General features: G+C 47.9%; 1 protein-coding gene across 2 annotated transcripts in view; it reads left to right on the top strand.

Annotated features, from left to right (window-relative positions):
- Positions 1-27,991, top strand: part of KCNN1 (potassium calcium-activated channel subfamily N member 1) — a 90,279-nt gene that overhangs the window by 10,592 nt on the left and 51,696 nt on the right. Inside the window, exon 1 of one of the 2 annotated variants that reach the window (XM_081846247.1) lies at positions 22,514-22,629. The exons of the other annotated variant lie outside the window; for it this stretch is intronic. The gene's annotated coding sequence lies outside the window, so the exon portion shown is untranslated. Of the gene's footprint in view, positions 1-22,513; positions 22,630-27,991 lie in introns of those variants that run through there. 2 annotated transcript variants of the gene reach the window in all.

Raw genomic sequence — 27,991 nt, 5'->3', positions numbered from 1 at the left:
TGCTCCTTGGGAGAAAGGCGATGACAAACCTGGACAGCATCTTAAAAAGCAGAGACATCACCTTGCCAACAAAGGTCCGTATAGTTAAAGCTATGGTTTTCCCAGTCGTGATGTATGGAAGTATGGAAGTGAGAGCTGGACCATAAAGAAGGCTGATTGCCGAAGAATGGATGCTTTTGAATTCTGGTGCTGGAGGAGACTCTTGAGAGTCCCATGGACTGCGAGAACATCAAACCTATCCATTCTTAAGGAAATGAGCCCTGAGTGCTCACTGGAAGGACAGATCCTGAAGCTGAGGCTCCAAGACTTTGGCCACCTCATGAGAAGAGATGACTCCCTGGAAAAGATCCTGATGCTGGGAAAGATGGAGGGCACAAGGAGAAGGGGAGGACAGAGGACGAGATGGTGGGACAGTGTTCTTGAAGCTACAAACATGAGTCTGACCAAACTGCGGGAGGCAGTGGAAGACAGAAGTGCCTGGCATGCTCTGGTCCATGGGGTCATGAAGAGTCGGACACGACTAAACGACTAAACAACAACAAACAACAACAAAAATGCCTGGACTGGAAACCAAGTATTGCTGATGTATCTATGAAGACCTTTATTACAATGGGCTGGTTCACACTAGATTTCTTTTCTTCCATGTGAGTGCTCCAGCCTGTCACCACCACCATGTTCATACAGACAAATAATGTGTAAAAATAACCAATTATACAGTCAGCAGCATTTAACCTAATGTGATTTCCGCCCTGCCCCCCAACAGCTATACAATAAGGCTGTAACTGTGATTGCTTTTATACATTGTTTGTCTTCATAAATATGCACTCTGGAATGATCATGATAACTCATGCAGCTAAAAATGTATTTTGTGAACCAGCCCTAAGATTCTTTGTGGTATAGAAGAATGCATTTATGAAGCCATGGAATAAAAATCCATCCCAAAGGAGGCTTCCAAACTGGGCGCCAGCTAGAGGTTTTGCGCTACAACTCCCAACAGTTCTGGGTTCATTATATATATATATATATTTCCCTTTTTTTAATTAATTTTCACAAAATTATAAACAAACATATAAACAAACAAACAAACAAAAATCATAACCTTATTAAAGTTATACCATACTTATTAACATTGTTAAGCGACTTCCTCGCTTCCCCTTGGTTGAATTTCAATGTATATCCTTTTAACGGTTTTCCAAATCAGAGTTCTTATAAACTTAACTTAACCGTTTAACATCCTTATATCTTTTCAATTTGAAATTAAAGATATTAATTCAACACTTAACTTATATAAAATCCTAAGCCAATCTAATACCTGCAAGCTGTTTCCAATTAATTTAACTTAACAAATTTAACTAAATAATCATTAAATTTAGTCCATTCTCCCTGATACTCCTCCTCCTCCTGGTTGCGGACTCTTCCAGTTAGGTCGGCTAGCTCCGAAAAATCCATCATCTTCATCTGCCAATCTTCCACAGTTGGTAATTCTTACGTTTTCCACTTTTTAGCTAGTAAAATTCGAGCAGCAGTTGTGGCATACAAAAATAATTTAGCATCTTTCTTGGGCAATTCCCGACCAATTATTCCATGAAGAAAGGCTTCTGGTTTCTTTATAAATGTATATTTCAACATTTTTTTAATTCATTATAAATCTTTTCCCAGAAGTCTTTCACCTTGGGTCAGGTCCACCACATTTGATAAAAAGTTCCTTCTTTTTCTTTACATTTCCAACATAAGTTATCACAGTTATGATAAATCTTAGCTAGTTTAACAGGGGTCAAACACCATCTATACATCATTTTCATTATATTTTCCTTTAACACAGTACATGTGGTGAGCTTAACCCGAACAGTTCTGGGTTCATTATAAAGACATGCTTTGTTAGTGTTGGTGGGAGTTAATGGGTGACCATTGGGGTCAATTCCAACCTCTGTTTTTTTAAAAGGCCACCTGTCAGGGATTCTTTGGCCTCGATTCCTGCATTTGAGGGGGCTGGACTAGATGACCCTGCGGGGTCCCGTCCATCTCTATGATTCTATAAACGCAGCCTGGAGTCATACGTCTGGCAGGCTCAACAGGAGAGAAGCTTGAGGCTGTCAAACAGGTGACTTTGGATGGTGGTACCTCGGCGAACTATTTTTACCAGGGCATTGGCAGAGCCCTCTGGGATCAGGTCCCCCAGCCCTTGAGCCCAGCATCCTGTTTTGGGACACAGCCAATCAGCTGCTCCAACAGGAAGGCCGAAAAATGACCAGCCTGTCACCTGTCCCATTCCTGCCCCCTCCTTGCCCCTGCCTATTTCAAGGTATGCTGCCCCACGAAACAATCAGGTTCGGTGTCAGAGCACGTCCGCAGTAACTCACACAGCGTCAGTTAACTCTCTTTATTCCAAGAAATAAACAGCTCTGGAGGCCGGGTCTAGTGAGCACAACAATTCTTCCTGGTAGATCAGGGGTCGGGACGCGGGTGGCGCTGTGGGTTAAACCACAGAGCCTAGGACTTGCCGATCAGAAGGTTGGCGGTTCAAATCCCCGTGACGGGGTGAGCTCCTGTTACTCGATCCCTGCTCCTGCCAACCTAGCAGTTCGAAAGCACGTCAAAGTACAAGAAGATAAATAGGTACCACTCCGGCGGGAAGGTAAACGGCGTTTCCGTGCGCTGCTCTGGTTCGCCAGAAGCGGCTTAGTCCTGCTGGCCACATGACCCAGAAGCTGTACGCCGGCTCCCTCAGCCAATAAAGCAAGATGAGCGCCGCAACCCCAGAGTCGGTCACGACTGGACCTAATGGTCAGGGGTCCCTTTACCTTTACCTTAGATCAAGGGTCAGCAAACTTTTTCAGCTATGGGCCGGTCCACCGTCCCTCAGACCATGTGTTGGGCAGGACTATATTTTCTTTTTGGTTTTTAATGATTTTTTAAAATTCATTTTACAACAAATAAATAAACACAAACAGAAAATTCTTGTCATATTCTTATTTTTCTAAACATTGTTAAGTGGGCTTCCCCAAGTCCCACCTATCTGATTTTCATTTTTCTTCATCTTTAGCAGTTTACATATATCATAATTTCTAACCATCTTTTTTTTAAAATCACACTTAACTTCACATTTTATCACTTACAAATAATACTATTTTAAAATACACTATCTTCTACTTCTAACCCTACAGCCTATATCCACTTCCAAAGCTATTCCAAGGTTTAAATATTAACATATTTTTTCAAATATTCCTTAAACTTCTTCCAGTTTCTTCCACCGTCTCTTCTCTCTGGTCTTGGAGTCTCCTGGTCAGTTCATCAAGTTCCATATAGTCCACAGAGTATATTTTGAATGGGGAAGGGGAATGAACAAATTCCTATGCACCTCAAATAACCCAGAGATGCATTTTAAATAAAGCAGAGTGGCGCAGCGGAAGCGTGCTGGGCCCATAACCTGTTGTTGGGATACTGCCAGGGAGATAAAGTCCATCACGACTCCACGTCGTCTCCGGACGTCCATCGATCTCCCGTAGATACAGTATCAGCAATTAGCGACACGAGTTCCAGAAAATAGCCTTCCACATTCCAGAACTGATGCACGCTCTATCAGCAGATAATTCACAGCGAAGGTTGCACTCAGGAGAGCATTATTTAGAAAGTTTATTCAGCGTTGGTCAGAACAAAGAAAAACATGACTGCCTGCTAGCGTGTTCTGGCGCAGAGAGAGTAAAACGAAAGCAACAGAAAACATAAACATCCTGTGAACAGGAAATACGCAGGCTGTGACTCCACAAAGCCTGCTCCCTTTTAAGGTGGAACGGAAATATCCTAACAGAATTTACATTCTACTCATGTAAAAACACACTGATTCCTGGACCGTCCGAGGGCCAGATTGAGAAGGCAATTGGGCCAGATCCGGCCCCCAGGCCTTAGGTTGCCTACCCCTGTGGTAGATCTTGCCCCAATGAGGACTGGAGGTCCCTGCTTCCCCACAGCTTCTTAATTTTCCTCCTTCCCAAGCAATCTGAGACTTTGCCTCACATCTGCCTTTGCTTCTCACACCTCTTCACACCTCTTCTGGTTCTGGGAGATCAGCAGGGAGGGGAGCTGGTCACAGCAGGAGGGGGAGACCCCTGGCTCCTTCAGCAGCCTACCTCATCTCTGTCTCTTGCTCCCCACCTCTGAATCTGGACTGCTCTCTACTACAGACTCTCCCTGCTCTCTAAACCCTGTTGCCTCTTCAGCTTCCGACACTCCCTCCTCCCAGTCTTCTCCCTCTGCCCGCTCATTGTCGTCCCACCACCAGCCCCCTAGCTCAGAGCCTTCTTCCCCTGGGGGTTCCCTTGGGGGTTCCCCAGCCTCCCACTGCTCTTCTGCATCCAGCCAATCCATGACAACTGCCTGTCTCCACCTCTCCCAGCTCTTTCCCAATCAATCAGAGACTATGCCTACCTGCAGCCAACCTCTCCTCCGCCCTTTTCATGCCTCTCCTGGTTCTGGCGGACAAGTTGGGAAGGGAGTTTGTCACAGCAGACGGAGGAAACATCCATGACTCTTCACCAGGTGGACTCAACTCTGCCTCTTGGCTTCCCTCCTCTCCTGTTTCAGCTTCTGCCGCTTATTCTGGACTTCTCTCAGTTGTGGTGTAGTGGTTAGTGTGTCAATTTAGTACCTGGGAGAGACCAGGGTTCGAATCCCCGCACTCTGCCCTCAAGGTGTGACCTTGAGCCCGCCGACATCACAGGGCTGTTGTGAGGACAAAACAGTGCAGTGCCTCAAGATGAGAAATTAAACATTAAAAAAGTGGTAGAGTCCTCCCTCCTGGTTCAGGACTCTACCACCTCCTTTGAGCACAAGGCCAGGCCAGGCAGATTCTGGCTTGCCGTTGCGTCTTGCGTGGTGTCTTTTCTCTGTCTGGCCTGTCCATTCCCGGAGGGGAGGCTCAAGGACCCCATGTGGAATTAATTCCTTCTTAGTCAGCCACACTCTGGCAAAGCTCATCCTGTTCTGAGTTCCTATTTAAAGAACATTTGACCTTTCTATGCATACCCTGGGAAGGAGGGAAGGCTGTCCCAAAGTGTTGCAGCGCAAGGCAGATTGTGATGTGTCTGTGTCTTGAAAAATAAGTATTTCCTCCTGGGGACAGGTAGCATCAGTCGGGGGAAGTCCAATTATTATTAAACTGTTTTGTTTCTTGTTCTTCTTGGTTGTTGTTGTTGTTTTGGCCAATTATATTTTTTATTGCTTTTCAAAAAATTTACCACACGGACATCAAATTAATTAAAATTTAATACAAAATTAAAAGCTGACTCCCTGTCCCACCGCTTCCCTACCCACCCTTATTTCCTGCCCAATATTACATGCATTTCCAAATTGCATTTTTAAAAACGTATTTTAGCATTTTATCCTCTCTCCCCCCCACCCCCCCGTTGTTAAATCTTTTACATGCCCTTCGAGAGCAGGTCTTAGGGAGGGTTGCAAGCGTTTAAAAATTCAGAATTTTAAATGCTCCTGTTTGGGTCCTGTAATCTGAGCGTCTGGGATGTTCCTGACCTGGCAATCCCTGGCAAACTCTGCAAGTGTCCCTATTTTCCAGGAACAGTCCCAGATTCTGAGAAGCCGTCCCAGTTTCTGATTTGATCCTGGAACGTCCTGCTTTTCCTTAGGATGTCCCTGTTTTCCTCAGAGAAATGTGGGAGGGTCTGGAGTTATCCGACCTCTGAGCCAAGGAGATACGTAACTAGACAACCTTTAGAAGATATCTGAAGACAGCCCTGTTTCATGTTTGTGTTTTTATGTATGTTGGAAGCCACCCAGAGTGGCTGGGCAAACCCAGTCAGATGGGCAGGGTATAAATAAAACTGTTGTTGTTGTAGTTACTATTATCATTATTATATTGAATAAAGGTAAAGGGACCCCTGACCATTAGGTCCAGTTGCGGACAACTCTGGGGTTACGGCGCTCATCTCGCTTTATTGGCTGAGGGAGCCGGCGTACAACTTCCAGGTCATGTGGCCAGCAGGACTAAGCCGCTTCTGGTGAACCAGAGCAGCGCACGAAACCCCGTTTACCTTCCCGCCGGAGCGGTACCTATTTATCTACTTGCACTTTGACATGCTTTCAAACTGCTAGGTTGGCAGGAGCTGAGACCGAGTGACGGGAGCTCACCCCATCGTGGGGATTCGAACCGCCGACCTTCTGATCGGCAAGACCTAAGTTCTGTGGTTTAACCCACAGCGCCACCCACATCCCTCCATTATATTGAATAAGACTTATTTTCATTGGGGAAATGTTGCAGGGTGTGCACTAGTTGTGACTGCCACAAAGGTTGTGCAGCTGTGTGTCTGTGGACACAGAGAGAGGACACAGACCTCTCCTCTCTCCCCCCTAACACTAGGTAAAGGTAAAGGACCCCCTGGAAGGTCAAAGGTAACTATGGGGTGCAGCGCTCATCTCGCTTTCAGGCCGAGGGAGCCAGTGTTTGTCCACAGGCAGCTTTCCGGGTCATGTGGCCAGCAGGACTAAACCGCTTCTGGCGCAACGGGACACCGTGACAAGTGCCAGAATGCACAGAAACGCCATTTACCTCCCCTTCGCAGCGGTACCCATTTATCTACTTGCGCTGGTGTGCTTTCGAACTGCTAAGTTGGCAGGAGCTGGGACAGAGCAACGGGAGCTCACCCCGTCATGGGGATTCGAACCACTGACCCTCTGATCAGCAAGCCCAAGAGGCTCAGTGCTTTAGACCACGGTGCCACCCACGTCCTGGGTGTCCCCTAACACTAGAACTGCTGGGCATCCAGCAAATCCAAATGTTGGCCCAGGATTCTCGAGCAACGGTGTTGGGTGTCGCAAGGAGGCCCCTGTTTTCCTCCAATGAAAGTCAGGCTCCGAGTCTCCATGACACCTGTACCTTCTCTCCTTTATCATCCTCCATTGCCCAGGGGACGGGCGTAAATTCTCCCGGGGAGACAGATACATTTATTGGCGTTCCCAGAGAGAGCAAGAGATTTAAGGCACCTCCTTTTGTGTTGGCATCAATATAACCTATTAGGGGGAACGACTCCTTAAGTGCTGATGAATAAAATATTTCCCTAGCCACAGAGCAGAGAGGGCTATGGTTTTCCCAGTAGTGATGTATGGAAGTGAGAGCTGGACCATAAAGAAGGCTGATCACCGAAGAATGGATGCTTTGGAATTCTGGTGCTGGAGGAGACTCTGGAGAGTCCCATGGACTGCAAGAAGATCAAACCGATCTATTCTTCAGGAAATCAGCCCTGAGCGCTCACTGGAAGGACAGATCCTGAAGCTGAAGCTCCAAGCCTTTGGCCACCTCATGAGAAGAGAAGACTCTCTGGAAAAGACCCTGATGCTGGGAAAGATGGAGGGCACAAGGAGAAGGGGACGACAGAGGACGAGATGGTGGGACAGTGTTCTTGAAGCTACCAGCATGAGTCTGACCAGACTGCGGGAGGCAGTGGAAGACAGGAGTGCCTGGCGTGCTCTGGTCCAGGGGGTCACGAAGAGTCGGACACGACTAAACAACAATAACAACAACAACAGAGCAGAGAGGGAACCGACCGAGGTTGGGGTGACATGGTTTCTGGAGTGTGTGTGGGCCATGGGCCAAAGGAGCCCCACCAGGAAGGCCTCGCTGACCCCTTTTCCATGCTCTTGGTATATAAAGCCATAGAGGAGGCAGTTGGAGGATGGATGGCGGCTAACAGATTGAGGTTGAATCCTGACAAGACAGGAAGTACTGTTTTGGGGGGACAGGAGGCGGGCAGGTGTGGAGGATTCCCTGGTCCTGAATGGGGTAACTGTGCCCCTGAAGGACCAGGTGTGCAGCCTGGGAGTCATTCTGGACTCACAGCTGTCCATGGAGGCACAGGTCAAATCTGTGTCCAGGGTGGCTGTCTACCAGCTCCACCTGGTACGCAGGCTGAGACCCTACCTGCCCGCAGACTGTCTCGCCAGAGTGGTGCATGCTCTGGTTATCTCCCGCTTGGACTACTGCAATGCGCTCTACGTGGGGCTACCTTTGAAGGTGACTCGGAAACTACAACTAATCCAGAATGCGGCAGCTAGACTGGTGACTGGGGGCGGCCGCCGAGACCATATAACACCGGTCTTGAAAGACCTACATTGGCTCCCAGTACGTTTCCGAGCACAATTCAAAGTGTTGGTGCTGACCTTTAAAGCCCTAAACGGCCTCGGTCCAGTATACCTGAAGGAGCATCTCCACACCCATCATTCTGCCCGGACGCTGAGGTCCAGCGCCTTCTGGCGGTTCCCTCATTGCGAGAAGCAAAGCTACAGGGAACCAGGCAGAGAGCCTTCTCGGTGGTGGCGCCCGCCCTGTGGAACGCCCTTCCAGCAGAGGTCAAAGCGATAAACAACTACCTGACATTCAGAAGACATCTTAAGGCAGCCCTGTTCAGGGAAGTTTTTAACGTGTGATATTTTACTGTATTTTTGGTTTCTATGGAAGCTGCCCAGAGTGGCTGGGGAGGCCCAGCCAGATGGGCAGGGTATAAATAATAAATTATTATTATTATTATTAGAATCATAGATTTGGGAGACAGCCAAGGATCATCTAGTCCAACCGTCCACCACGCAGGAATCTTTTGCCCAGCAAATTGTGCAACACCTGCAATTCTATGAGGCTGAAACTTCGACCGCATCCACAACTTCCATTTCAAGTGCTATGGCGTTGCTTGAAGCAGGCATGGCTCCCCTACCCCACCAGAATCCTGGGAGTTATAGTTTGCTGGGGGTGCTGAGATTTGTTAGGGGGCTGTAAGAACATGAGAAAGCCTGCTGGGTCATCTTCCAACTTCCATGACAAGGAGAAAGCAGACAGGGGAAAGTATCCCCCCCCCATCTCTCTTAGGACCAGAATTTGTGGGCAAGCAGTAAAGCTGAATGTTGGAAGATTCAGGACAGGTAAAACCAGGGGCGGATCTGCTATGAAAAGAATGGAACTTAAGCTTCAGGGCTCCTAATATACCTTAATCCTCATTGCTTAAAAATTTTGCTTTAAAAAGTGCATCCCTGGTTCCCCCTGATTTTCATCCACCCTCCCCATAACTCAAAAAATATAAGGCATAAGAATTTTTTCATTAACACCAGTGACTTTGACATGTGAGATAACCCAGTGCAGCAATGTAAATCAAAATCTGAAATGATGTAGATTAATTATTATTATTATTATTATTATTACAGTGGTACCTCGGGTTAAGTACTTAATTCATTCTGGAGGTCCATTCTTAGCCTGAAACTGTTCTTCACCTGAAGCACCACTTTAGCTAATGGGGCCTCCTCCTGCTGCCGCGCCGCCGGAGTACGATTTCTGTTCTCATTCTGAAGCAAAGTTCTTAACCCAAGGTACTATTTCTGGGTTAGCGGAGGCTGTAACCTGAAGCGTATGTAACCTGAGGTACCACTGTATTATTATAAAGTGGCAGTCTGTCATGGAACAACCCCATTAAGAAGATAATAGTGGTTGCCCAGACCTTGTTGCTTGTTGCGAAGGCGTTCCCCCAAATGTAGGTCTGCCACCCAGGTAAAAGGAAATCCTTCATGCAGTGCATTGTTAAACTGCGGAACTCACTGCCACAGGAAGCAGCGACGGCCACTGATCTTGATGGCTTTGGAAGGGGATTGGACTAAATTGTGGGGGAGGAGAGGGCTATCGACGGTTACCAGCCCAGGTGGCTCTGTTCTGCCATCACAGTCAGTGAATCCCAGTTGCTGGAAACCACAGAAGGTGAGAACTGCTTTTGTGTTCGAATCCTGCTCGTGGGTTTCCATTAATGGGCATCTGGTTGGCCTCTGAGAGAATAGGATGCTGGACTAGACGGACCATTGGCCTGAACCAACCGGCTCTCCTTTGTTCCTACGAACCGAGTGGAACGGAAAGGAACCTGAGTTCCTTTGGCGGCCTTAACCCTTTTCGTTCCCCAGGGACCAGCAGATTAATCAGGCTAATAAGAGTAATTTATCCAGCGGTGCAGCAGCCGGGAGAGCAGGGAAGCGACCCCATGAAATATTCAAGCCTGTGCCGCCGTAACAATAAATTAAGGAAAAGTAATTAAGCGTCACAGCAGAGAGGAAACGAGAAAGCAAGGTGGGCCGGGGCCACAGATGACCACCTGGCTCTCTCCGTTTGTGGATGCGGAATCCTAGAATCATATAATTTTGCTCCAGGTTAGCTTGTGCCCTTTCAGGGCAAGAACCATAGAATTATAGAGCTGGAATGGAGGAATATGCAGCTGGATCAAACCTGCAGCCTTGGCGTTATCGGCACCGCGCTCTAACCAGTTGAGCTACTAGCCAAGGCATTCTTAGAAGGTGCCAGGACCATTGACGGGAGGAGTCAACCCATTATAGGTTTGTGCCCATACTCCTGCTCTTCAAGGGGGGAAACTGAGGCCTCATCTGCACTCTGAATCTGAATAAGTATCCTAGCGATGGCTTCCCCCCAAAGAATCCTGGGATGTGTTGTTCTTTCAGGGCGCTGAGAATCACTGGAACTGCTCACAGGTACAAATATTTTGGAAATTTCTCTAGGCTACTATTTCTGATGTGCTAGGATATCACATACCCTTGTGGAACCCTAAACTATGGTATTTCCTACTCATTTTTCTGAAGGGTGTTATCCCGTAAAATGATTGAGAAATAGCAGCCAGACTTATAACTGCTACAAAGATTACTTGAAAAAATTAAAAAATTGTCCAGTAGCACCTTAGAGACCAACTAAATTTGTTCTGAGCATGAGCTTTCGTGTGCATGCACACTTCTTCGGATACACTGAAACAGAAGTCACCAGACCCTGGTGGGATTTTTCTCAGAAGGGTAGAGGGAGATGGGTGATTGACTTAATGGGTATGGTAAACTTGTTGACGACTGTTAATGACTGCAATTAGTCCTGCAAGAAAAAGCAAGGGATAGTATGCAGATGACCAAAAATAGCTTTAGCATATGTAATGAGACAAGAATCCAATATCTCTATTCAGACCAGGCCTCTCCATAGTTTTAGCAATAAGTTGTAATTCAGCAACTTCTCTTTCAAGTCTATTTCTGAAATTCTTTTGTAATAAGACAGCTGCTTTGAGATCCTGAGAGATTGAAGCTTCTCTGTCTTGTGATTCCGATGCCAGATTTATTTCCATTTATCCTTTGGCGTAAGGTTTGGCTTGTTTGTCCAATATAGAGGGCTGAAGGGCACTGTTGACATTTGATGGCCTACACAATGTTGGAAGATGAGCAATTAAATAGTCCTGAGATGGTATGTGTGATGTTGTTGGGTCCAGTGATGGTCTTGTCTGAGTGTATGTGGCAGCAAAGTTGGCATCTGGGTTCATTGCAGGCTCTGGTACCAGTGTCTATGTTAAGTCTGCTTGCTGTATTATTGTGGGTGAGTTGTTGTTTAAGATTGGGTGGCTGTCTGTAGGCAATGAAAGGTCTTCCTCCCAGAGCTTGAGAAAGAGAACTGCTGTTGTCTAGGAAAGATTGTAGATCTCTGATGATGCATTGAACTGTTTTAACTTGGGAGCTGTGTGTGATTACTAGTGGTGTTCTGTTATTTTCTCTTTTGGGTCTGTCTTTTTTTTTTCCCTTTCAAAATTTTTTATTCATTTTGTAACACAAATAAACAATACAAACAGAAAAACAAACAATACAAACAAATTCTTGTCTTATCCTTATTTTTTTCTAAACATTGTTAGGTGGGCTTCCCCAAGTCCCCCCATCTGATTTTCATTTTACCTCATCTTTAGCAGTTTCATATATCATAATTTTTAACCATTTTTTTTAATCACACTTACTTTTACCATGGTCAGGGGTCCCTTTACCTTTACCATAAAAATCTTCACATTTTATCACTTACAAATAATACTATTTTAAAATACACTATCTTCTACTTCTAGCCCTACAGCCTATACCCATATACCCAACATATTTTTTCGTATTTAAATAATATTTATTCGGAGTTTAAAAGTTACAAAAAGAAAAAAGAACAATACAAAATACAAAAAAAGAGTACAACAGCAACAGAGAAAAAAAATTAAATAAAAATACATTCACTTAAAAAAAGAAAAGAAACAGATTAAACCTTTACATCACTTTCTTCCTTTACTTATTTCCTTGACCTCCTCACACCTCCCAATTTTGTATTCTAGTTCAAATCGTTATTTCAGCAAATCCTTCCAACCTTATTTTCATTTAAATAATTTAATTTAATATATTATAATTTAACGTCCTCTCTTTCGTCAATTTCATCAACTCATTTTTACTTAATCCTTTATATCATTTCACCAAAACCACCTAATTTTCTTTTTCCAACATCTTTCTAACAGTCCTTAATTTTACAATATTTTTTCAAATATTCTTTAATCTTCTTCCAATCTTCCACCATCTCTTCTCTCTGGTCTCGGAGTCTCCCAGTCAGTTCGGCAAGTCCCATATAGTCCTCTTTTGGGTCTGTCTCTGGCTTTCTTGATCTGTTGTTTAACTTACTTGGTTAGCCAAAGGCCTGGCTAGACTCAGAGTTGCAAGCGACCTCAGGGCTCACTAGCCCAACCCCCGTAATGCAGGAATCTTTTGCCCAACGTGGGGCTCAGACCCACAACCCTGAGATTAAGACCCTGGGATTAAGTCTCATGCTTTACCAACTGAGCTATCCCAGATAAGTAACAATTGGGAGGGTGTGTGCAGAGTATATCTGTATGCTAATGGGTTTAGTGGGGGGTGGGATCTTGTCTATAGGAACAATGATTAAGTAAACCTATTACACAATAATGCAGATAAATAAACCTACAAGGTTTCTGGGGAAATGGGTTTGATTTTTTCTTTTTTTGCAATGCTTTTGGAACCGTACCTTTAGTGCTAATGTTCAACCTTATGCTGCTTTCAACCTGATGTAATATTATTAATGCTTTTTATGGGTGTTTAGCAAATCATAAAAATGGGATGGGGGGGCGGATTTCCCAATTTAATGATGGTGGGTACGGGAGAAGCCAGTTCCATGTTACGGTTTGCTAGGAAAGAGGCCGAACAACCGAACAGCCAATATTGCAAAGCATTTGTATAAATCTGTGGTCTCAGTGCGCTCATAATGCTGTTTTCTGCAGTCCTGATCTGATATTGCAGAGCTACAGAGTCAGTTCAGGAAAGGGCAGGCGAAAATGCTCAAAGGCGTTGGGAACAAACTCCCTGTGAGGAGATGAGGGATTTGTTGTTTGCAGAAAGAAAGGAAAGAAAAAGAAAAGGCAAGTTAGGAGGAACTTGACCGAGGTGTATTAAATGAAGCAGTGGTTGGAGAAAGTGGTTTTCTTCTTCTTCTTCTTCTTTTCCTGTTTCTCCCAAAACACTGGAAGCCACTCAGGGATCACTCAGTGAAGGGGAGCGAAGGGAAAAGACTTCCTCACACATGCAGTGCATAGGTTTAAAGAACACTGGAGTTTTTCTCCCGCTGCCATGGGAGTCTGTCTGAGAACACCTAGGGAAGGAATGGCAAGGGGGACGAGATACGAAGGTCTTGTTGGCTTCCTGGGGGAAATGGGTTGAGTGCAGGTGGAAAACCTGGATGTTGGCCTAGTGAGGTGGACTTTGTCATCTGAACTTTTTCTCTCTGCAGCAGCAGTTTGCTGCCTATTTGCTGATATATTTTCAAGGAAAGGCAGAACCCAGAAACCTGCCTTCTGTCATGCTACTCCAGCTGCCCAATGCTGTCTCATGCCAACTGCCCCGATACCGAAACCGTACCTCGCTGAATGTCAAAGGATGGGCTTCGGATATTGGGTGCAAACCCCCAGAGGAGACAGGGGTACGTGTTTTGTGGAGACCTTCAGGGACAACTCACCCCAAGTTGGTCTTAGCTGTTGGCCTGAGTTCTGGTCAACTGTACGGTTGGTGGCAATGAGCGAGAGAGGGCTTTCTCTGAGGTGGCACCCAGCCTGTGGAACTCACTGCTTCAAGAGTCCAGCTCCCTCTTTATTTGCACTCTGCTGGCAATCAAACACATGACTGAAACAAACAAAAAACAACTTTTGAAACTGCTGCTGCTGCTCGTGAATGCTTTTGTTGTTGTTGACCAGCTGTCTTTGCATTTGTTTGTTTGGTTGATTGTTTTTAGTAAGAGCTTATAAGGAAAGCTTGGCTGGATCAGCCCAGTAGCCCAGCTAGTTCCAGAGTCCTGTCTCACAGGACTGAAGCGCAACAAACAACAACAATGCAGGAGTCCAGGTAGACTGCCTCTGCAGCTGGAGGCTCCCTACAAGACTGTCAGAGCTTGGCCGCAGGATCAGGCCATAGGGGACTCATCCAGCGCAGGATCCTGTTGTCACAGATGCCCCGAAAGGAAACCCAGAAGCAGTAGCAGAGTGTTACATCATAGAACTGTAAAGTTGGAAGGGACACCGAGGGGTCATCTAGTCCAACCCCCTGCATTGCAGGAATCTCAGCTCAAGCATCCGACCCAACCTCTGCTTAAAAACCTCCCAGGAAGGAGAGTCTACAACCTCCCAAGGTTGACCATTCCACTGTCAAATGGCTCTTACTGCTGGAAAGTTCTTCCTGATGTTTAGTCGGAATCTCATTTCTTGTAACTTGAAGCCATGGGTTCGAGTCCTGCCCTCCAGAGAGGGAGGAAACAAACTTGCTCCTACCTGCCCGCGGACTGTCTCACCAGAGTGGCGCATGCTCTGGTTATCTCCCGCTTGGACTACTGCAATGCACTCTACGTGGGGCTACCTTTGAGGGTGACTCAGAAACAACAACTAATCCAGAATGCGGCAGCTAGACTGGTGACTGGGGGCGGCCACCGAGACCACATAACACCAGTCTTGAAAGACCTACATTGGCTCCCAGTACGTTTCCGAGCACAATTCAAAGTGTTGGTGCTGACCTTTAAAGCCCTAAACGGCCTCGGTTCAGTATACCTGAAGGAGCGTCTCCACCCCTATCATTCTGCCTGGACATTGAAGTCCAGCGCCGAGGGCCTTCTGGCAGTTCCCTCATTGTGAGAAGCAAAGCTACAGGGAACCAGGCAGAGGGCCTTCTCGGTAGTGGCGCCTGCCCTGTGGAACGCCCTCCCATCAGATGTCAAAGTGATAAATAACTACCTGACATTCAGAAGACATCTTAAGGCAGCCCTGTTCAGGGAAGTTCTTAATCTGTGATATTTTAGTGTATTTTTGGTTTTTATGGAAGCCGCCCAGAGTGGCTGGGGAAACCCAGCCAGATGGGCGGGGTACAAATAATAAATTATTATTATTATTATTATTCATGTGGCAGCCCTTGAGACATTTGAAGATGGCTCTCCTATTTCCTCTCAGTCTCCTCTTTTCCAGGCTAAACATCCCTAGCTCCTTCAACCGGTCCCCATAAGGCTTGGTTTCCCTCCTCTGCACACCTTCCAGCTTGTCAACATCCCTCTAGTCCAGGAACCTGGTGTGACCCAGGAGGTCAGCCAGATATTCTTGTCAAACCCACAAGGGAGAACGGGCGGTTTCCTTCCTTGTTCTATTGCCCACAAAGAAGGGTGTTTTGTTGTGCGAATAATTTTTCCAGGAACTTCCCTTCCCCTTGTCAAAAAATCCACCCTGCATTTCCAGGTGCTTCGATCCTAATAATGCGTTCTGACTTCACACTTGCTGGATGGACTTTAAGGTTTCTTATCTCCAGGCCACAGACTTTCCATGCCCTACAAAGTGCATTGTTTCTTTTTGCATGGGAGAAGAAGAAGAATAAGAAACCCACATGTATTGGCAGAGCACTGGCCTAAGGGTGGCACACCTCAGTTTCCAGATTCGGAATTGGGCAGACTGTGTCATGAGCAACCTTCTGTCATATCAGAAGGTTTCAGACCCACTTCAGACCTCACCTGGAGTACTGTGTCCAGTTCTGGGCACCACAGTTCAAGAAGGACACTGACAAACTGGAACGTGTCCAGAGGAGGGCAACCAAAATGGTCAAAGGCCTGGAAACGATGCCTTATGAGGAATGGCTAAGAGAGCTGGGCATGTTTAGCCTGGAGAAGAGGAGGTTAAGGGGTGATATGATAGCCATGTTCCAATATATAAAAGGATGTCACATAGAGTAGGGAGAAAGGTTGTTTTCTGCTGCTCCAGAGAAGCGGACACGGAGCAATGGATCCAAACTACAAGAAAGAAGATTCCACCTAAACATTAGGAAGAACTTCCTGACAGTAAGAGCTGTTTGACAGTGGAATTTGCTGCCAAGGAGTGTGGTGGAGTCTCCTTCTTTGGAGGTCTTTAAGCAGAGGCTTGACAACCATATGTCAGGAGTGCTCTGATGGTGTTTCCTGCTTGGCAGGGGGTTGGACTCGATGGCCCTTGTGGTCTCTTCCAACTCTAGGATTCTATGATATCCTCAAGAAGGCTGAGTTGTCTTCAGAACACCAGTGGCTAGACACATCCAAAAGGAGGTTTGCACAGTCCACATATGCCATTCCAGCTGGCCTGCCAGTCATGAGCATGCAATATTTAGGTGGCATCTGTCTGTCTTGAGAGATGGTGGGGTGCGCCTCTGGCCAAGCCCAGGCAGTGTGCATGGAGGTCCTGCACTGCCCAGATGACAAGTCCCCCTTCTTTTATTGGGCCTGGTCTTTTATTTTCCTTCTCTTCCCTCCCCCTCCCCTTTTATGAAGATCACCCGCTCTGAGACCCCACAGCTAATTCTCCCCTGGCCTCCTCACTGGCCCAAGTGGGACCAATTCAGCCAGCTAGTCCTGGGGATTATCTAATGCTTATCAGATGGATTTCCCCTAAATTGATTTCTGAACTTTGAATTTTATTGTTACAGTGGTACCTCTGGTTACGTACTTAATTCATTCTGGAGGTCCATTCTTAACCTGAAACTGTTCTTAACCTGAAGCACCACTTTAGCTAATGGGGCCTCCTGCTGCTGCCGTGCCGCTGAAGCACGATTTCTGTTCTGATCCTGAAGCAAAGTTCTTAACCCGAGGTACTATTTCTGGGTTAGCGGAGTTTGTAACCTGAAGCGTATGTAACCTGAAGCGTATGTAACCTGAGGTACCACTGTATTCATGCTTTTATCCTATATTTTATGCCGCTTTTACAATTAAGTGTTTTAAATTTGTTGTTAGCGCCCTGAGCCCGGTTTTTGAACCGGGAAGGGCGGGGTATAAATAAAAATATATTTATTTTATTTATATTCTCGGCCTGGCTGATATGGCCCAAAGGACAGCAGAGCAAGACGTTTGGCACCAGCGGGGTTGCAGGAGTTGCCAGAAGGAGGCATACAATGCACTATCCAATCATCTTAGGGACTCCAGATTTGTGGAGGGTCTCCTCCTGAGCCTTTGCCTCCCTGAAGAGACCCCACAAAGCAGCGGAGGTTTAGGATCAGAGTTTTCCTTCTCCTAGACCAGAGGTCAGCAAACTTTTTCAGCAGGGGGCCGGTCCACTGTCCCTCAGCCCTTGTGGGGGGCCGGACTATATTTTGAGGGGGGAAATGAATGAATTCCAATGCCCCACAAATAACCCAGAGATGCGTTTTAAATAAAAGGACACATTCTACTCATGTAAAAACACGCTGATTCTCGGACCATCCACGGGCCGGATTTAGAAGGTGATTGGGCTGGATCCGGCCCCCAGGCCCCCGGGCCGGTTTGCTGACCCCTGTCCTAGATGGTCTCCCTTCCCAAGTGGATGAGCCCCACCTGCCCCTCGCTTCCATCTACAGCAAGGGCAGAAACCACCTTCTTGACCACTGGACCCACTTTTGGTCTCGTCTTCTCTGTCCACCAGAGCCTGTCTTCACACACAGGGAAGCCCCTAACTCACCAAGGGCTTCAGACCCATCGGCTCCCCTCACCTGCTTTAACTGGCCGGTCAAAACCGTTTCCAGGATTGTGGCCGCTGTCGCCTGCTGGCAGCTTCCAGGAGCCACAGGTGGGAGCTGAGTGCAGGTGGGGGACCCAAGATGGACAAATGACCCCAGAAGGAGCACAACATGTCCCCTGGCGGTGGTACTGCACCTCCCCTAACACCCCATACAACCCCATATATATGTGTGTAAATATAGATTCCTATATTTTCCACAGACAAAAGCAGAGACATCACTTTGCCAACAAAAGTCCGTATAGTTAAAGCTATGGTTTTCCCAGTAGTGATGTATGGAAGTGAGAGCTGGACCATAAAGAAGGCTGATCGTCGAAGAATGGATGCTTTTGAATTCTGGTGCTGGAGGAGACTCTTGAGAGTCCCATGGACTGCAAGAAGATCAAACCTCTCCATTCGGAAGGAAATCAGCCCTGAGTGCTCACTGGAAGGACAGATCCTGAAGCTGAGGCTCCAGTACTTTGGCCACCTCATGAGAAGAGAAGACTCCCTGGAAAACACCCTGATGCTGGGAAAGATGGAGGGCGCAAGGAGAAGGGGACGACGGAGGACGAGATGGTGGGACAGTGTTCTCGAAGCTACCAGCATGAGTTTGACCAAACTGCGGGAGGCAGTGGAAGACAGGAGTGCCTGGCGTGCTCTCGTCCAGGGGGTCATGAAGAGTCGGACACAACTAAATGACTAAACAACAACAACATATTGTCCTCTAGGTTTCAGTTGAGGCTGGGGTCCCTCAAATGCATGTCAGCTTAGCACAGCTGTGTCTGTTCATTCCTCTTCTTCCTGGTGCATTCCTTGCCTCTGATTGTGGAGGCAGAGCGTAGCCTTTGTGGCTATCCGTCGTTGACATCCTTTTTCTCAGTGTTGTCACCTTCCTGACAGTGCATCATGCTCCCTGATCTTAAGCCATTTCCAACATCCTTTCCCCCCTGCCCCCCTGTACACAAAAGGAACTCCAGAGCCAGAAAAATATATCCCCTCAAATTCCACCTGAATTTTTTGTATTTGGGGTCCTCCCCTCCCCATTCAATATAACCATGGAAGCATAGCCAGGGAGGCAGGGGGGCAGTTGCCCCCCCATCAAATAAATAAACAGCCTCGGTCCAGTAGACCTGAAGGAGCGTCTCCATCCCCATCATTCCACCTGGACATTGAAGTCCAGCGCCGAGGGCCTTCTGGTGGTTCCCTCACTGTGAGAAGCAAAGTTACAGGGAACCAGGCAGAGGGCCTTCTCGGTGGTGGCGCCCATCCTGTGGAACGCCCTCCCATCAGATGACAAACAGAAGAACAACTACCAGACTTTTAGGAGACATCTGAAGGCAGCCCTGTTTAGGGAAGCTTTTAATGTTTGATACATTGCTATATTTTAATATTTTGTTGGAAGCTGCCCAGAGTGGCTGGGGAAGCCCAGCCAGATGGGCAGGGTATAAATATTATTATTATTACTTAACTAACTGACCAATTGCGTCACAGATAACTTGGTTCTCTCCCCCCCCCCAACATAATGCCTGCCCCCCCACTGTAAAATTAATCCTGGCTACACCTATGAATGTAATGTATTCGAGGTAAACATTTCTCAACAAATCTGCAGGTTGAAGAGCCTACAGAGAGTTTGCTTCCTGAAAACTCAAAACAAGCCTAGGATTAACAGTCCTGGATCCCATTAGTTTAATTAGCTGATCCCTTCCTCGGTGGCAGCGTTTCCTGTGTTTGTTTCTGGTGCTGCTGGCAGGTTTCCCACCGGGGAGGAATCTGGCTGGTCACTGGGAGGATGCTGGACTAGATGGGCCAAGGGTCTGATCCTGCAGCCAAGCTATTCTGATGTTCGGGTGTTTAATGGAAAGCGAATGTCACTTTGGTTTTCCATCAGCACCACCAAAACCTACAAAAATCTATCCAGAGAAGCAGGAATATGTTCCCTTCTTCTGACACAACACTCTCTTTGCTTTGTTTTCACACATTAATGTCCACCCCCCCCACCCCAAAATATGTTGGCTTTGGTGTGCAGTAGCAAAATGCCTTGCTTTTGAATTCTGGTGCTGGAGGCAGTGGAAGACAGGAGTGCCTGGCGTGCTCTGGTCCAGGGGGTCACGAAGAGGCGGACACGACTAAACGACTAAACAACAAAAGCGAAATGCCTCACCAAGAGTTCTTTTTTCGTTCCTACGTTCTTTGGAAAGCTGGACTATAACCCACCTGCTTGACACCTGCCAGGGAGTCTGTATACTTGTGTACTTGTACACGTATAACCCTTGCAACATAGAAAGATAGATTGTCAGGGAGGTGATGAATAGGCAAGACCTCTTTCCCCCGGCATGCTAGGTCTGTCTGCATGCGGGTAGAGAGTTTGAACACTCCTGTATTTAAATACATATTCCTCACCCAGAAAAAGCCAACTGGAAACTTTTTTCCTTGACATGCTACATTTCTAAATGCAGGAAGAGATAGATAGATAGATAGATAGATAGATAGATAGATAGAGAGTGTGCGTGGTCTGGAGGTGTACTCAGTCACATCCAGGAAAATACGGCAAGTCCCCAGCCACGGGTTCCATGAAGAAAGAACTAGGCTTGTGTGTTTGTGAACCCAGACTCTTTCATTTTCCACACCTGGAGCAAGTGTAACCTGCTTTTGAAATATAGTACATTCAGTTCTACTCCTTCTTCTTTTATGATTATTTCACGAGGCCCAAGAGAACCTTCATCTTTGTAGTGTGGATTCAGCCTCAGCCGGAACCACCATAGAATCATAGAATCATAGAGTTGGAAGAGACCACAAGGGCCATCGAGTCCAACCCCCTGCCAAGCAGGAAACACCGTCAGAGCACTCCTGACATATGGTTGTCAAGCCTCTGCTTAAAGACCTCCAAAGAAGGAGACTCCACCACACTCCTTGGCAGCAAATTCCACTGTCAAACAGCTCTTACTGTCAGGAAGTTCTTCCTAATGTTTAGGTGGAATCTTCTTTCTTGTAGTTTGGAACCATTGCTCCGTGTCCGCTTCTCTGGAGCAGCAGAAAACAACCTTTCTCCCTCCTCTATGTGACATCCTTTTATATATTTGAACATGGCTATCATATCACCCCTTAACCTCCTCTTCTCCAGGCTAAACATGCCCAGCTCCCTTAGCCGTTCCTCATAAGGCATCGTTTCCAGGCCTTTGACCATTTTGGTCACCAATTCCCCCTTCATTGAGTTTGAACACAATATTGCTTTGAGATTGCCTCAAATCGAGCACCTCAAATACTGCGTCCAGTTCTGGGCACCACAATTTAAGAAGGATGTTGACAAGCTGGAAGGTGTGCAGAGGAGGGCAACCAACATGATCAAGGGTCTGGACACCAAGCCTGATGAGGAACGGTTGAAGGAGCTGAGTATGTTTAGCCTGGAAAAGAGGAGACTGAGAGGACATAACCACCTTCAAATATCTCAAGGCCTGCCTCGTGGAAGATGGAGCAAGCTTATTTTCTCCTGCTCCGGACCTTAGGACTGGAACTCATTGCTTCAAATTGCAAGAATGGAGACTCTGACAAAACACCAGGCAGGACTTTCTGACAGTGAGAGCTTTCCAACAGTGGAACGGACTCTCTCGAAAGATAGCGGACTCCCCTTCATTGCAGGTTTTTGAGAAGAGATTTGATGGCCTTATCTGTCTTGGATGCTTGAGCTGAGATTCCTGCATTGCAGAGGGTTGGTCTGGATGACCCTCGAGGTCCCTCCCATGTCTACAATTCTAGGATTCCTATTATTGAACCTGGAACCTTTCTGCTACCAGCGAGTCTGGGAACCTCCCTTTAAAAACAGAGCGAACCCCCAGTCCTGACGACCCTGGGGGAAAAGGCGCTCTGCCCCCCTGGGGCCTCAAACCTCCCCATTGGCAGTGCAGAAAGGGACGAGGGCAGACTGAGCGGAAGGGGTGGGGGAGACAGCCGCCGTCCTGCGCCAAGAGTAATTACCCCGGATTACCTAGAAAGAGAGAGACGGAAAGAGGGGGGGGGAGGGAGGGCGCGGAGTCGAAGGGGCGGCGCAGCGGAGGGGAGGCGGGTGGTCTGCGCGGCGAAGGCTGGGGAGGGGCTGGGGGAGGGAGCCCACCAATGGGAGGAGAGGGTCCCTTTGCCGGATTCCGCCGGAGAGCCGGGCGAGGGGAGCCGCGGGTGGCGCGCCAGGCGGGCGAGAGGGGCTTGACTCGGCGCCCGGGAGATGCCTTGGCAGGCGCCGGGAGCTGTCCTTCAGCACCACCCGCCGCCGCAGCAGCGCGCTAGCGGCAGAGGCGGCGGCCGCTCTGCGGTCCGGGCTGCTGCTCCCTCGTTTCAGCACCCGGACAGCTCCCTGGGCGCCCTCCGGCCCGCCGCGGCCCCCGACCCGCGTCTCCTGGCCCCCGGGCGGCCCTCGCCCAGCCAGCTGGTCTTCCTCTCGCTCTACCCCTTGCTCCAGAGGGCCCGGGACCCCGGCCGCCTGCCCTCCGGCTGGCACTCCCCCTGCCCCCGCCAGGAGGGCGGCGCTTGGCCCGGATCGGGGCCCGGCCACTGGGCAGCCCCCCGGCTCCTGCCGCCGCCGCCGCCGCCTCCCCCCCGCCAGCCGTGCTCGTCCGCAGCGCCGGGAAACGCAGGGCAGCGCCGGAGCGCGCCCGGGTGCCGCTGGTGCCCGCCGACGGGCGAGGAGCGGGCTCTGCCTGGGCGCTCGCCTCTGCAGGGAAAGTTGGCTCCCGGAGACAGCCTTGGCCACAGCCGCTCCGGGAAGCAGCCGCCAGGAACCTTCGGCTCGCAGAAGGTAAAATCAGCCCTCCCCCGAAACATAAACCCTTCCTTTGGTGTTGGTGGTATCGAAGAAGGTGGCAGATTTTTTGGGGGGTGGGGTGGGATCTACGTTCTTAGCCACGCACCCAGGGGTCACGGCTGCAGGCTGTGAGGAGGGATGGGCAGTCCCACCCCAGGAAGTAAGTCCCCATCGTTATAAGTAGCTGAGCACCCCTGCCCGCCCCCATAAGACCGTAGCCAAGCTCCAAGACTCATTTGCTCCTAGACATTAAAATGCACTCATCCTCTCTCTCTTCGAATGCATGTTTATGGTGTTCAATTGTCTCCTTGCAGTCTGTGTGTTCTCTGTAACCTGGTGCCGAACTTCAAGACCCAATCCCATTTGCTCCTAAGCAATTAATATGCATGATCTTTCTCTGTCTCTCCGTCTCGCTCTGTGTCTCTCTCCATGCGTATTTATTCTGTTTAATCTCTCTGCCTCATCTGACGCTCACCTTCGATATATGCACAGGTACAGACCCTGTTTAATTCTCCCTTTGCAGCTGGTGTGCCCTGTTCAGTCACAATCCCAACTTCAAGACCCGACCTCACTGGCCCCTAAGCAATAATTTACAATTGTATATATATATATATATATATATATATATATAGTCCATATATTAATGAATCGTTCCTTTGCAGCTGGCGCGTTCGGTTTCATTGCTTCCTCTGATGCGTTTTTTTCCCCTCTTTTTAAATTGCCTTTATCCATTTTCTGTGCACCTACATAAATCTGTGGGGTGGGGATGGGGGACGGACTCCCTCTGTCCTCGTGCGGCGTTGTAGCATCCTAGGAAAATGGATCGATAGCCATGAGAGAAATAAATAAATCAAGGCAATATCCAACCCCTAAACACCAACATCACACACACAAAATTATCCCTCCATTTGTGGGAGGTCAGCCTATTTGTGTTTTTAAAAGGGGGGGGATACTATTTGTGTTTTTTAAAACACACACAACACAACATACAACACCATCTCGGTGTCTCTGGCACCTGTGTGGAGACTGCTGCAGAATTTGAGGAGGGGGTTGAGAAAAGGAAGATCTCACCTCAGCGATTCCTTTCGCTGCAATCTCATTGATGTCCAAATTCTGCGTGTGCGGAGAGAGAGAGGGGGGCGGCGGCATATTTGGGGTTTATACCACCATCTACCTCCCTCCCAGTTATTTAGTAACTGCAGAGTCCTTTCCACTCTGGAAACCCTTTCAGCATTTGTAGTAGGGTGCCGTTGCTTTTTAGTATTATTTTTAAAAGTCTGCACATCAAGGCTTCGTTCCTTGGAAAGGAGTGTTGCGGCAGGGGTCCTGTTATTTAAGAAGCTCCGAAGGAACCAGGCCAATGACCCACCGATCTGAGAAACCCGCAATTTGTGGGGTGGGGAAAACGACCCCCAGGCACTCTGTGCGCGCGCACGTGATCCATCCCATTCAGACCCGAACTTTGCCTACCAGGGATCCGTAGATGATTTCATTGATACGGAAGAAGGGGGTGAGGCCGAGGAGAGCATTTCAGAGCAGAGAGTTCTCTGGGAAAGGTTCCTTCTCTCCTCCTGTCCTCCCTGGGAGATGGGGGAGCAGGAGAGTCGTCTGTTGCAGCCCCCCAGTATCTATGTGAGGAGAGGAGACAGGCGGCTCTCCGTCTCTGCTAGGAACCAACTCCTAGGGGCCAAGGTCAACGCCCCCTGCAGTAAAATATTTGAGGGGTCACGGCCCTCCAAATGGATGGCCATTGCCATTCAAAGGATGTGCGTGTTCCCATGGGCGTAGCCAAGGGGGGAAGGGGGCGGCTGCCCCCCTAAATCAAGCAAATCATTGAAAATACTTAACTGAGATTCTGCCCCCCCCCCTCCAAATAAGGCCTGCCCCCTAACACAAATCCTGGCTAGATGAGCTGTGTCTTGTGATCAATTAGGCAAGGTGGGGCTTACCTGTATACACACACACACACACACACACACACCAATTTTTTATTCAAGTTGGTACCCTTGTAGGTTCTTCCAGAAACCACTTCTGGGTTCCATCGATTTGCCTTTAGAGGGCTCTCTCTCTCTCTCTCTCTCTCTCTCTCTCTCTCTCTCTCTGTGTGTGTGTGTGTTTGTGTTTGTGTGTTTGTGCGTTTGCACTTTGACCCGACAGCCCTGCCCTGTAGAAGCAGTCTTCTCCCGACACCACCTCCCAGTGGCGTAGCGCGGGTTGTCAGCACCTGGGGCAAGGCAAGTAATTTGCGCCCCCTAACCCGTGGATTTGCGCCCCCTAACCCGTGGATTTGCCCTAACCCCAGATGTTGCGCCCGGTGCGGCCGGCACCCCCTGCACCCCCCACGCTACGCCACTGCCACCTCCTCCCCATTTATTTATTTATTTGAAAATGGTTTTCCCCTTAAAGGAGAGCAAGGACTCGATATAAGCAGTTGATATAACACAGTTAAACTATGGAACTCACTCCTGCAGGAGGCAAGGACAGCCACCAACCTGGATGGTTTTAAAAGGGGATTGGACAAATTTGTGGAAGAGAAGAAGGCTTTTGATAGCTGCCAGCCGCAATGCCTACGCTCTGTCTTCACGGCCAGAGGCAGGAATGCTTCTGAACAGCTGTTTCTGGAAGCCACAGAAGGGAGAAATAGCAGGTCTTGGGTTCAGGTCCTGCTTGTTGGGTTTCCCATGGGGGGGGGCAACTGGTTGGCCACTGTGAGAACAGGATGTTAGGCCACATGGGCTATTGGCCTGACCCAGCAGGTTTGTCTTATGTCTTTTAATTAATAATAATAATAATAATAATAATAATTTATTATTTATACCCCACCCATCTGGCTGGGCTTCCCCAGCCACTCTGGGCGGCTTCCAAAAAAAAATTAAATACTGTCATACATCAAACATTAAAAGCTTCCCTAAAGAGGGCTGCCTTCAGATGTTTTCTAAAAGTCTGGTAGTTGTTGTTCTCTTTGACATCTGGTGGGAGGGAGTTCCACAGGGCGGGCGCCACCACCAAGAAGGCCCTCTGACTGGTTCTCTGTAACTTGGCTTCTCGCAGTGAGGGAACCGCCAGAAGGCCCTCAGCGCTGGACCTCAGTGTCCGGGCAGAACGATGGGGGTGGAGATGCTCCTTCAGGTATACAGGACCGAGGCCGTTTAGGGCTTTCAAGGTCAGCACCAACACTTTGAATTGTGCTCGGAAACGTACTGGGAGCCAATGTAGGTCTTTCAAGACCGATGTCTTGAAAATTTAAATTTTGCCTAACATTTAGGACAGCTCTGTTGGCAGAGCATGAGACTATTAATCTCAGGGTCGTGGGTTCAAGCCCCACCTTGGGGGGAAAAAATCCTGCATTGCAGGGGGTTGAACTAGAAGACCCTCAAGGATCCCTTCCAACTCCACGATTCTATGATCTTCTGTTTTAACAAAAACAACAACATCCATTGATAATAATAATAATAATAATAATAATAATAATAATAATTTATTATTTATACCCCGCCCATCTGGCTGGGCCTCCACACCTGCCCGCCTCCTGTCCCCCAAAAACAGTACTTCTGTCTTGTCAGGATTCAACCTCAATCTGTTAGATAAATTGGAAGGTTTCAGAAACATCCCTAAGCCAGACAGATTTAGCTTGGCACCTACAAGCTGAGAATTAAGGAAGGAATTAGTCAAGAAATTATGGAAGGAATTAAGCCCAGGAAGGATGAAAGTTCTGCAGTATTTCTGGGAGCTCAAGGCCATTGGATCATAATAATATTAATAATAATAATAATAATAATAATAATAATAATAATAATAATAAAAGTTTTTATTTATACCCCGCCCTTCCCGGTTCAGAAAACCGGGCTCATGGTGGCTAACAACAAATTTAAAACACTTAATTGATGCAACAAAAAACAGCATAAACGACAGTATAAAACACGAATAACAATAAATTCAGAATTAAAAAATCAATTTGGGAGGAAATCCATCCAATAAACACTAGATGATCACCAGGGCTAGCTGCCTAAATTAGTCCTATTTGGGCCTGTGAGGAAACCAGGGGAGAATTAGCTGTGGGATCCCAGAGTGTGCAATCTTCATAAAAAGGGGGAGGGGGAGGGAAGGAAGGGGAATAAAAGATCAGGCTAAGTTCAAATTGAAAGCCAGGTGGAATAGCTCTGTCTTACAGGCCCTGTGGAAGGAAGTTAAATCCTGCAGGGCCCTGGTCTCCTGGGACAGAGCATTCCACCAGGTCGGAGCCATCATTGAGAAGGCCCTGGCCCTGGTGGGGGATAATCTGACTTCCTTAGGGCCCGGGACCTCTAAACTATGATTATTCATGGACCTTAAGGTCCTCTGTGGGCAGACCAGGAGAGGTGGTCCCGTAAATACAAGGGCCCTAAGCCACAAAGGGCTTTAAAGGTCAAAAGCAGCACCTTAAACCTGACCCGATACTCCACCGGGAGCCAGTGCAACTGCTCAAGCACTGGGTGAATACACTCCCATGGCAGAGACCTCGTGAGGAGCCTCGCTGCAGCATTCTGCACTCGCTGGAGTTTCTGGGACAGTTTAAAGGGCAGCCCCGTGTAGAGCGAATTACAGTAGTCAAGCCTGGAGGTGACCGTCGCATGGATCACTGTGGCCAGATCAGGGTGGGAAAGGTAAGGGACCAACTGTAGAGTTGGGAAGGGACTACAAGGGCCATCTAGCTCAACCCTTTGCACTGCAGGAGTCTTTCGCCCAACATGGGGTTTGCCCCCCCCCAAGGTAAAAGGGCCCCACACCGCTTAATGTGGGGGGCCTCATAGACCCATTTAGAGTCGTGTCGGTTTGAGTCAAATGTATTGATTTTTTTTGCTGTATATATTTCAACATCCCCAAAGATTGGTGTCAGTAGCCTAGATGTTGTAAAGCTCTGGTGATCTGCTGTGGAAAAACACCCTTGAAGAAGGTTGCTCAGATTTCATTGCCGGTTGAGAAGGGGCCCCAATGACAGTTTGAGCTTCAGGGCCCTCAAAATATAGGTCTGCCCCACCCCCCAAACATTGAGGACTAGCGTCTTTCTTTGAGGAAAGGCCATAACTCAGCATCAAAGCATTTGCCTTGCATGCAGAATAAGCCACATTCAATGTCTGTCGGTCAGTGTAGACAATGCTGAAGTAGATGGAACAGTGGCCTGTCTTGTGGGAATGTTCTGGGGTGCAGGAGAGGATATATTGACTAATTATATCCTTATCCAACTTGTGCTAACAAGTTCCCAAAATATCAGCAGAGTTTATAGACATTCCCCTTTAAGTTCGCAACGGTAACGCTTGCACAGGTTCGCTAGAACCTCTATAATAATTACTCTGGTAATTTCCCCTTTGTTCCCTCT

The sequence above is a fragment of the Podarcis erhardii genome (assembly GCF_964252035.2).
Source record: "Podarcis erhardii genome assembly, chromosome: 18".
Taxonomy (NCBI): Eukaryota; Metazoa; Chordata; class Lepidosauria; order Squamata; family Lacertidae; genus Podarcis; species Podarcis erhardii.
Note: the sequence above shows the minus strand (reverse complement) of the source record. Positions and strands in the feature narration are given on the sequence as shown.